Source organism: Mus caroli, unplaced genomic scaffold (assembly GCF_978045245.1).
Source record: "Mus caroli unplaced genomic scaffold, Mus_caroli_1 scaffold_7, whole genome shotgun sequence".
NCBI lineage: Eukaryota > Metazoa > Chordata > Mammalia > Rodentia > Muridae > Mus > Mus caroli.
Window position 1 is genome coordinate 17,611,508 of NW_028227262.1, and position 10,402 is coordinate 17,621,909.

The 10,402-nt window shown below is 39.7% G+C and overlaps 1 pseudogene; it reads left to right on the forward strand.

Annotated features, from left to right (window-relative positions):
• Positions 1 to 5,379: 5,379 nt before the first annotated feature.
• On the forward strand, positions 5,380 to 7,931 carry LOC110296528 (translocation protein SEC63 homolog pseudogene; annotated as a pseudogene).
• Positions 7,932 to 10,402: the final 2,471 nt, after the last annotated feature.

Sequence of the window (10,402 nt, forward strand, 5' to 3'; positions counted from 1 at the left end):
AAATAATTATTTAAAACTCTTTCTACAACCCCCATTTCCTATTAACCCTTCCTTTTACCTACATTTGGTGGGCTAGAAGGGAAGTGGAAGTATTAAAATATTCTACCTAAAATAGTTTTTGAAAAATCTAATCCTACAGGGTCTTGTTGTCAGTTTGTGAGGAGCAGCAAGTACTCTTGGCAACACCTTAGATTCTTTTGGCATTCCTGTGTTCTTATAGGATCTGTTTGGCCAAGAACTCAATTAAACATTACCAATATAATGTATGATAAGAGCTTATATTTAGTGATAAGAGATTGGGAGTTAGTGCTCTGTCACTCCTGTTGTTTGGTAATTTCATTTACATCACCTTCATACATGCATGTATTTTAAGAAAATTTTTATTACATTGGGTTTCAATATTACCCCTTGTACTGGCTAGTTTTGTGTCAACTTGACACAGCTGGAGTTACCACAGAGAAAGGAGCTTCAGTTGAGGAAATGCCTCCATGAGATCCAGCTGCAAGGCATTTTCTCAATTAGTGATCAAGGGGGAAAGGCCCTTTGTGGGTGGGACCATCTCTAGGCTGGTAGTCTTGGGTTCTATAAGAGAGCAGGCTGAGCAAGCCAGGGAAAGCAAGCCAGTAAAGTACATCCCTCCATGGCCTCTGCTCAGCTCCTTCTTCCTGACCTGCTTGAGTTCCAGTCCTGACTTCCTTTGGTGATGAACAGCAATGTGGAAGAGTAAGCTGAATAAACCCTTTCCTCCCCAACTTGCTTCTTGGTCATCATGTTTGTGTAGGAATAGAAACCCTGACTAAGACACCCCTCTAATGGGCCATTTATTTTACATATATCTCTTTGTATTTCCTTGCTCATTCTAGTTTCCCTTTTTGACTTGATGCAGCCATTTCAGTCTCCCCTACACTCAATTCATCCATAGCTATTATATATATATATTATTCTTCAGTAGAACTGTTTGTTCCTTCTGGTCTGGTTCTCTATATTTTACTTTTGTGGTTCTATGGATTGTAGCTTAGTTGTCATTGACTTAACAGCTAATATCTGCATTTAATTAAATGCCTGGCATAATTTTCTTTCTGTGTGGGATATTTTTTCTAGTTACATCCATTTATCTGTGATTATTATGATTTCATTTTAATGGCAGATTAATAATCTATTGTGCAAATTCAATACAATTACAATTTATTTATTCATTCTTCTGTTGAGTGGTATCTAGATTATTTCCAACTTCTCTTTATTATGAATAGAAGAGTCATAAACATAGTAGAGCTAGTCTCTGTGAAATAGCATGAATTGACTTTGGGTATTTGCATAATCATGGTATAGCTGTAACATCAAGTAGATCAATTCCCAGGTTTCTGACAAACCACCTCACTCTGTGTGTGTGTGTGTGTGTGTGTGTGTGTGTGTGTGTGTGTGTTTGTGTGTATATGTTCCCATATGAAGCTGATGATTGCTTCTTCAAGGTCTATGAAAAACTATTAGAATTTTAATGGGGATACAATATAATCTACAGATTGCTTTGGTAGCATGGCCATTTTTACTATATTGACCTTAGAGATTCATAAGTATGCTCCCATTTCCATCTTCTTTATGCAATGTGAATACATAAACTGTAGTATCTAAATTACTGTTCTCTTTCAGGGAAATTTGTAAATTGCATTCTGGTAACACATTTGAGAGGGTAAGATTTCTTGCCTGATTCTCAGTCTGCAAAATCACCTTAGATGTGTTCTCATTTATCTGGTTGGTCTGCATCTAATATTCATCAAGATTGGGGATTGCAAAAACTTTTCTCAAGGATAAAAGAACCTCTGGGGGAATCACCATGACTGACCTAAAACTGTACCATAAAGCAATTGTGACAAAAAACTGCATGGTACTGGTATAGAGACAGACAAGTAGACCAATGGAACAGAATTGAAGACCCAGAGATGAACCCACACACCTATGGTCACTTGATCTTTGACAAGGGAGCTAAAACCATCCAGTGGAAAAAAGACAGCATTTTCAACAAATGTTCCTGGCACAACTGGCGGTTATCATGTAGAAGAATGTGAATTGATCCATTCCTAGCTCCTTGTACTAAGGTTAAATCTAAATGGATTAAGGAACTCCACATAAAACCAGAGACACTGAAACTTATAGAGGACAAAGTGGGGAAAGCCTCGAATATATGGGCACAGGGGAAAAATTCCTGAATAGAACAGCAATGGCTTGTGCTGTAAGATCAAGAATCGACAAATGGGACCTCGTAAAATTGCAAAGCTTCTGTAAGGCAAAAGACACCGTCAATAAGACAAAAAAAGCCACCAACATATTGGGAAAGGATCTTACCTATCATAAATGAGATAGGGGATTAATATCATATATATATATATATATATATATATATATATATATATATATATATCAAGAAGGTGGACTCCAGAAAATCAAATAACCCCATTAAAAAATGGGGCTCAGAGCTAAACAAAGAATCCTGACCTGAGGAATACCGAATGGCTGAGAAGCACCTGAAAAAATGTTCAACACCCTTAATCATCAGGGAAATGCAAATCAAAACAACTCTGAGATTCCACCTCATACCTGTCAGAATGCCCAAGATCAAAAATTTAGGTGACAGCAGATGCTGGCGAGGATGTGGAGAAAGAGGAACACTCCTCCATTGTTGGTGGGATTGCAAGCTTGTACAACCACTCTGTAAATCATTCTGGCAGTTCCTCAGAAAATTGGACGTAGTAATACAGGAGGATCCAGCAATACCTCTCCTGGGCATATATCCAGAAGATGTTCCAACCAGTAAGAAGGACACATGCTCCCCTATGTTCATAGAAGCCTTATTTATAATAGCCAGAAGGTGGAAAGAATCCAGATGTCCCTCAACAGAGGAATGGATACAGATAATGTGGTACATTTACACAATGGAGTACTACTCAGCTATTAAAAAGAATGATATTATGAAATTCCTAGGCAAATGGATGGACCTGGAGGGCATCATCCTGAGTGAGGTAACCCAATCACAAAGGAACTCACGTGATATGTACTCACTGATAAGAGGATATTAATTCAGAAACTTAGAATACCCAAGATATAAGATACAAATTGTGAAACACAGAAACTCAAGAAGAATGAAGACCAAAGTGTGGATACTTTGCCCCTTCTTAGAATTGGGAACAAAACACCCATGGAAGGAGTTACAAAGACAAAGTTTGGAGCTGAGACGAAAGGATGTACCATGTAGAGACTGCCATACCCAGAGATCCATTCCATAATCAGCCTTCAAACACTGACACCATTGCATACACTAGCAAGGTTTTGCTGAAAGGACCCTGATATATCTGTCTCTTGTGAGACTATGCCAGGGCTTAGCAAAAACAGAAGTGGATGCTCACAGTCAGCTATTGGATGGATCCCAGGACCACCAATGGAGGAGCTAGAGAAAGTACCCAAGGAGCTAAAGGGATCTGCAACTCTATAGGTGGAACAACAATATGAACTAACCAGTAACCTCCGGAGCTTGTGTCTCTAGCTGCATATGTATCCGAATATAGCCTAGTCAGCCATCAGTGGAAAGAGAGGACAATTGGTCGTGCAAACTTTATATGCCTCAGTACAGGGGTATGCTAGGGCCAAGAAGTGGGAGTGGGTGGGTGGAGGAGTGGGTGGAGGAGCGTGTGGGGGACTTTTGGGATAGCATTGGAATTGTAAATGAAATAAATACCTAATAAAAAGTATATATATATGATATTTATGATATATATATCATAAAAAAAGATTGGGAATTGCAGTTCCATAGGAGGAACAACAATACAAACCTACCAGTACCTCCAGATCTACCAGGGACTAAACTACTAACCAAAGAATACACATAGAGGGACCCATGGCTCCAGTCACCTGTGAAGAAGAGGATAGCCTTGTCAGTTATCAGTGGGAGGTGAGACCTTTGGTCCTGTGACTGCTCAATGTCCCAGTATAGGGGAATGCCAGGACCAGGAAGAAGGAGAGGGTGGCCTGATGGGGAGGGAGGGAGGGAATAGGGGTTTTCAGAGGGGAAACTTGGAAAGGGGACAGCATTTGAAATGTTAATAAAGAAAATATCTAATAAAATGAATTTCCATCATTCTCATTGTCTGCTCTAATTATGACAAATAGTTTCATGGCAGTTTTCCTTCCAGCCACACTGCCATTTGCTCAGGCATCCTGATAGGTTAGAGAGATCACTGAAAATTAAAACTTACCTTTTTCATCTACTATTGGTGTTAACTTTTAGGAGCAGTTTTCTTTTCTGTATAACATCCATGCTGTCATATAGCTTCCTTTGTATACCAGGCTGATTTAAAACTCACAGAAATTCACTTGCCTCTTTCTCCATGGTTGTGGGATTTAACACATGCACTATCACATCCACTTTACTGTGTTTTCAATGTGTTTTAATAAGGTTTTCAAATGAAGAGATGAGATAACTCATAGTACTCTGTGGTAGGAACTCAACAAGGAAGTGTTTCATCACATTGCTACTTTCCATTTTCCTCTCCATACTTCTCATACTGTCTTCACTCATACTGATTTGAGCTCAGGGACATCAAATTGGCTATGAGCAGAACAAACACCATCTTTGAAGAGGCTCTGAAGCTTATCTCAAGGCTATGTTGTAGGAAGCAAGGCATCTTCTTCAATAAAAATTAACAGAAGGATGGTGCCCTTGAACTCTGAGTGTTCTGATATGTTGTGTCTCTATCAGACAAGATGCTCCGTGCATCTTTATTCTCATTGGGATTCGAGCCTAATTTAAATTCCTGTATAATATTAAGTTATGCCTGATTGGAGGGACTGAAAATTGCATGTAACTGCATTAAAATTTGGGGGAGAGATAGGAATATGTGCACTCAAGTTGTCTGTACATGCAATGATGTTCTAAAGACTCTAATTAGATTGTATGTTGCAAAGTTAATTTATCATTAAATGAAGATATTCAATAATTCAATTGCTACAGCAAAGCCTCCATCTATCAAGGCATGCATATATATACACATACATACATACATACATACATACATACATACATACATATATACATAGGATATTTTGAAAACTTTTTATGCCAATCAGTAAGTTCTGCTCAGGTATGTAATGGGTATGGACAACATTGACAAAGTACAGTACAGGGTTAACTCTGATCTCCTCAAACTGAGACATTATTCTAGAATCAAAGAACATATCCTACAAAGAAAGATACCAGTGAGAGCGGCGTGGGGGCGGGAAGGAGAGGCAGCGGCGGCGGTGTCCGAGCTACTCCACACGTGGCCAGGGAACCGGGAGCCGGAGCCCAACGCGGGGGGGGGGGGGGGGGGTGTGTCGTGGTGGCGCCGGTGAGGGGAGCGCGGCGGAGGTGGTGGAGCCATGGCAGGCCAGCAGTTCCAGCAGGATGACAGTGGGAACACCTTCTTCTACTTCCTCACCTCCTTCGTGGTGCTCATCGTGATCCCCACCACCTACTACCTCTGGCCGTGAGACCAGAACGCGGAGCAAATTCGATTAAAGAATATCAGAAAAGTATATGGAAGATGTATGTGGTATCGTTTACGGTTATTAAAACCCCAGCCAAATATTATTCCTACAGTAAAGAAAATAGTTCTGCTTGCAGGATGGGCACTGTTCTTATTTCTTGCATACAAAGTTTCCAAAACAGACCGAGAATATCAAGAGTACAATCCTTATGAAGTACTAAATTTGGATCCTGGAGCAACAGTGGCAGAAATTAAGAAACAGTATCGCTTGTTGTCACTTAAATATCATCCAGATAAAGGAGGTGATGAAGTCATGTTCATGAGGATAGCAAAAGCGTATGCAGCTTTAACAGATGAAGAGTCTGGGAAAAATTGGGAAGAATTTGGAAATCCAGATGGGCCTCAAGCGACAAGCTTTGGAATTGCTTTGCCAGCTTGGATAGTTGACCAGAAAAATTCAATTCTGGTTTTACTTGTGTATGGATTGGCTTTTATGGTTATTCTTCCTGTTTTAGTGGGCTCTTGGTGGTATCGGTCAATACGATATAGTGGAGACCAGATTCTAATACGTACAACACAGATTTATACATACTTTGTTTATAAAACTCGAAATATGGATATGAAACGTCTCATCATGGTTTTAGCTGGAGCTTCTGAATTTGATCCTCAATATAATAAAGATTCCACAAGCAGGCCAACAGATAATATTTTAATACCACAGCTAATCAGGGAAATTGGCAGCATAAATTTAAAGAATGAACCTCCACTCACCTGTCCATACAGCCTGAAGGCCAGAGTTCTTTTACTGTCTCATCTTGCTAGAATGAAAATTCCTGAGACACTGGAAGAAGATCAACAGTTCATGCTGAAAAAATGTCCTGCTCTGCTTCAAGAAATGGTTAATGTAATCTGCCAGCTAATAATAATGGCGTGGAGCCGTGAAGAAAGGGAGTTTCGTGCTCCAACTTTGGCATCCTTAGAAAACTGTATGAAGCTTTCCCAGATGGCTGTTCAGGGGCTCCAGCAGTTTAAGTCACCCCTTCTACAGCTCCCCCATATTGAAGAGGACAATCTTAGGAGAGCCTCGAATCATAAAAAGTACAAAATTAAAACTATCCAGGATTTGGTTAGTTTAAAAGAATCAGATCGTCATAGTCTGCTACACTTCCTTGAAGATGAAAATTATGAAGAGGTCATGGCAGTCCTTGGGAGTTTCCCGTATGTGACCATGGACATAAAGTCACAGGTCTTGGATGATGAAGATGGCAACAACATCACAGTAGGATCCATAGTTACAGTGTTGGTTAAGTTGACGAGGCAGACCATGGCTGAAGTGTTTGAAAAGGAGCAGTCCATCTGCGCCGCCTAGGAACAGCCTACAGAAGATGGGCAGAGTGATGCCAACAAGATCAAGGCAAAAGGAGGATGGCAGCAGAAGAACAAAGGACCCAAGAAAATGCCCAAATCCAAAAAAAAAAAAAAAAAAAAAGAAGCCTTTAAAAAAGAAACCCACAACTGTGCCCTTACTCAGGCAAAGCAGCAGAAGCAAAAGCAGGCAAATGGAGTTGTTGGGAGTGAAGCTGCAATAAAGGAGGAAGAAGACAACATTTCTGACAAGGGCAGTGATTCTGAAGAGGAAGAAACCAATAGAGATTCGCAGAGTGAGAAAGACGATGGTAGTGACAGGGAGTCTGATAGAGAGCAAGATGAGAAACAAAGCAAAGATGATGAAGCAGAGTGGCAAGAGTTACAACAGAGTATACAGAGGAAAGAGAGAGCTCTTCTGGAGACCAAGTCAAAGATAACACACCCTGTCTATAGTCTCTACTTTCCTGAGGAAAAACAAGAGTGGGGGTGGCTTTATATTGCAGATAGGAAAGAACAAACATTAATATCCATGTGTGCACACTGAAGGATACAGAAGAGGTAGAACTCAAGTTTCCCGCACCCGGCAAGCCTGGAAATTATCAGTATACAGTGTTCCTGAGATCAGACTCCTATATGGGCTTGGATCAGATTAAACCACTGAAGTTGGAGGTTCATGAGGCCAAGCCTGTGCCAGAAAACCACCCACAGTGGGACACAGCGATAGAAGGTGACGAAGACCAGGAAGACAGTGAAGGATTTGAAGACAGCTTTGAGGAAGAGAAGAAGAAAGAGGAAGGTGGAGACTAACCCGTGTGAGTGGACCACAGCATTTGCACATCCTTGCAAACATTGCTGCTCTGTGAGTGGTGATAAAGCAGCAGCAGTGAGGACTGATACGGAGGGAAGGGTTGCCGACTTTACTAGAAACGGATGCAAAAAAGAGGCCGCTGGTGCCAAGGTACAATCTAAAAAGGGTTTTTAAAGCCTTTCAGGTATGGGGTGGTGCGTTTATCTCATCTGCAAACGATAATAAATCCTTTGATGTTCCAACTGTCCAGAAAAAAAAAAAAGAAAGATACCATAGAGCCTTTGGTTAGATGGCCTAAAATCCTTTGTGCTTATTAATATCATTAAGGTTATTACAATGAAATAACCAATGAGAGAATATTGTGGGATTTCTAGTGGGGAAAATGTGACTATAAGTTTCCCAGAATGATTTGTTTCATATCTTTAAGTCTTCTTATATTATTTCACTATATACCAGTGGTCTTAGATTTTAGTTGTTAATAGATGTTTTTTGTTATTTTAAATATAATTGCTGACCAAAATTGAGTACTGGATTAATCATTGTTAATGCCCTCTTTACCTGATCTATTATTTGTTATTTTAAATTCTACTTGAAAACATATTCTATGATTTTCTCTCACATTGGTCTTTTGTATGGGGTTTTCCCCAAAACAATTAGATTTATTCTTTTTTTTAAGTAGATATTTTATTCATTTACTTTTCAAATCCTCTCCCAAAAGTCCCCTATAACCTCCCCCAACCCTGCTACCCAACCCACCCATTCCTGCTTCCTGGCCCTGGCATTCCCCTGTACTGAGTCATATAAAATTTGCTAGACCAAGGGCCTCTCCTTCCATTGGTGGCCTACTAGCCTATCCTCTGTTACATATGCAGCTAGAGACACAAACTCTGAGGGGTACTGGTTAGTTCATACTGTTAATCCTCCTATAGGGTTGCAGACCCCTTCAACAACTTGGGTACTTTCTCTAGCTCCTCCACTGAGACCCTTGTGTTCCATCCAATAGATGACTGTGAGCATCCACTTCTGTATTTGCCAGGCACAGGCATAGCCTCACAAGAGATAGCTATATCAGGGACCTGTCAGCAAAATCTTGCTGATATATGCGATAGAGTTTGGGTTTGGTGGTTGTATATGAGATGTAACCCCGGGTGTGGCAGTCTCAGATGGTCCTGCCTTCAGTCTCTGTAACTCCTCCCATGTGTATTTTGTTTTCTATTCAAGGAAGGAACCAACTACCCACACTTTGGTCTTGCTTCTTGAGTTTCATGTGTTTTGCAAATTTTATCTTGGGTATTCTAAGTTTCTGGGCTAATATTCACTTATCAGTAACTGCATATCATGTGTGTTCTTTTGTGACTGGCTTACCTCACTCAGGATGATATTCTCCAGATGCATCCATTTGCCTAGGAATTTCATAAATCCATTATTTTTAATAGATGAGTAGTAGTACATTTTGTAAATGTACCATATTTTCTGTATCCATTCCTCTTTTGAGGGACATCTGGGCTCTTTCCATCTTCTGGCTATTATAAATAAGGCTGCTATGAACATAGGGGAGCATGTTGTTTCAATTTGCATTTCCCTGATGACTAAAGATATTGGACATTTTTTTTAGGTGCTTCTCATCCATTTGGTATTTTTCAGTTGAGAACTCTTTTTTTTAGCTCTCTACCCTATTTTTGAATAGGGTTATTTGATTTTCTGGAGTTCAGCTTCTTGAGTTCTTTGTATATATTGGATATTAGTCCCCTATCAGATTTGAGATTGGTAAAGATCCTTTCCCAATCTGTTCGTGGCCATTTTGTCTTATTGGCAGTGTCTTTTGCCTTATAAAAGTTTTGCAATTTTATGAGGTCCCATTTGTCGATTCTAGGTCTTACAGCACAAGCCATTGCTGTTCTGTTCAGAAACTTTTCCTCTGTGCCCATATCTTCGAGGCTTTTCCCAATTTTCTCCTCTATAAGTTTCAGTGTCTCTGATTTTATGTGGAGTTTCTTGATTCACTTTGAGCTTTGTACAAGGAGATAAGAATGAATCAATTCACATTGTTCTACATGATAACTGCCAGTTTAGCCAGCAGCATTTGTTGAAAATGCTGTCTTTTTTACTAGGTGGTTTTAGCTCTTTTCTCAAAGATCAAGTGATCATAGGTGTGTGGGTTCATTTCTGGGTCTTCAATTCTATTCCACTGATCTATCTGTCTGTTTCTGTACCAGTGTCATGCAGTTTTTTTCACAATTGCTCTGTAGTACAGCTTGAGGTCAGGCATGGTGATTCCACTAGAGGTTCTTTTATTGTTGAGAATAGGTTTTGTTATCCTAGGTTTTTTTGTTTTTCCAGATGAATTTGCAAATTGCCCTTTCTTACTTGGTGAAGAATTGAGTTAGAATTTTGATGGGGATTTCATTGAATCTGGATAGTGTTTAGGCAAGATAGCCATTTTTACTATATTAATCCTGCCAGTCCATGAGCATCAGAGATCTTTCCATTTCTGAGATTTTCTTTGATTTCTTTCTTCAGAGACTTGATTCATTCTTAGTTTGTGAAAAATGAGTTTAATATTCTCTGTTCTTTTTTTAAATTTATTTTTGTCTTTTATTTACTTATTTTATTATACTCCATATTTTATTCATACCCCACCCCTTCCATCCTCCAAGTGTTCTACATCCCATATTTCCTCCCCACCATCCTTCCTTCATGAGGATGTTTCCAC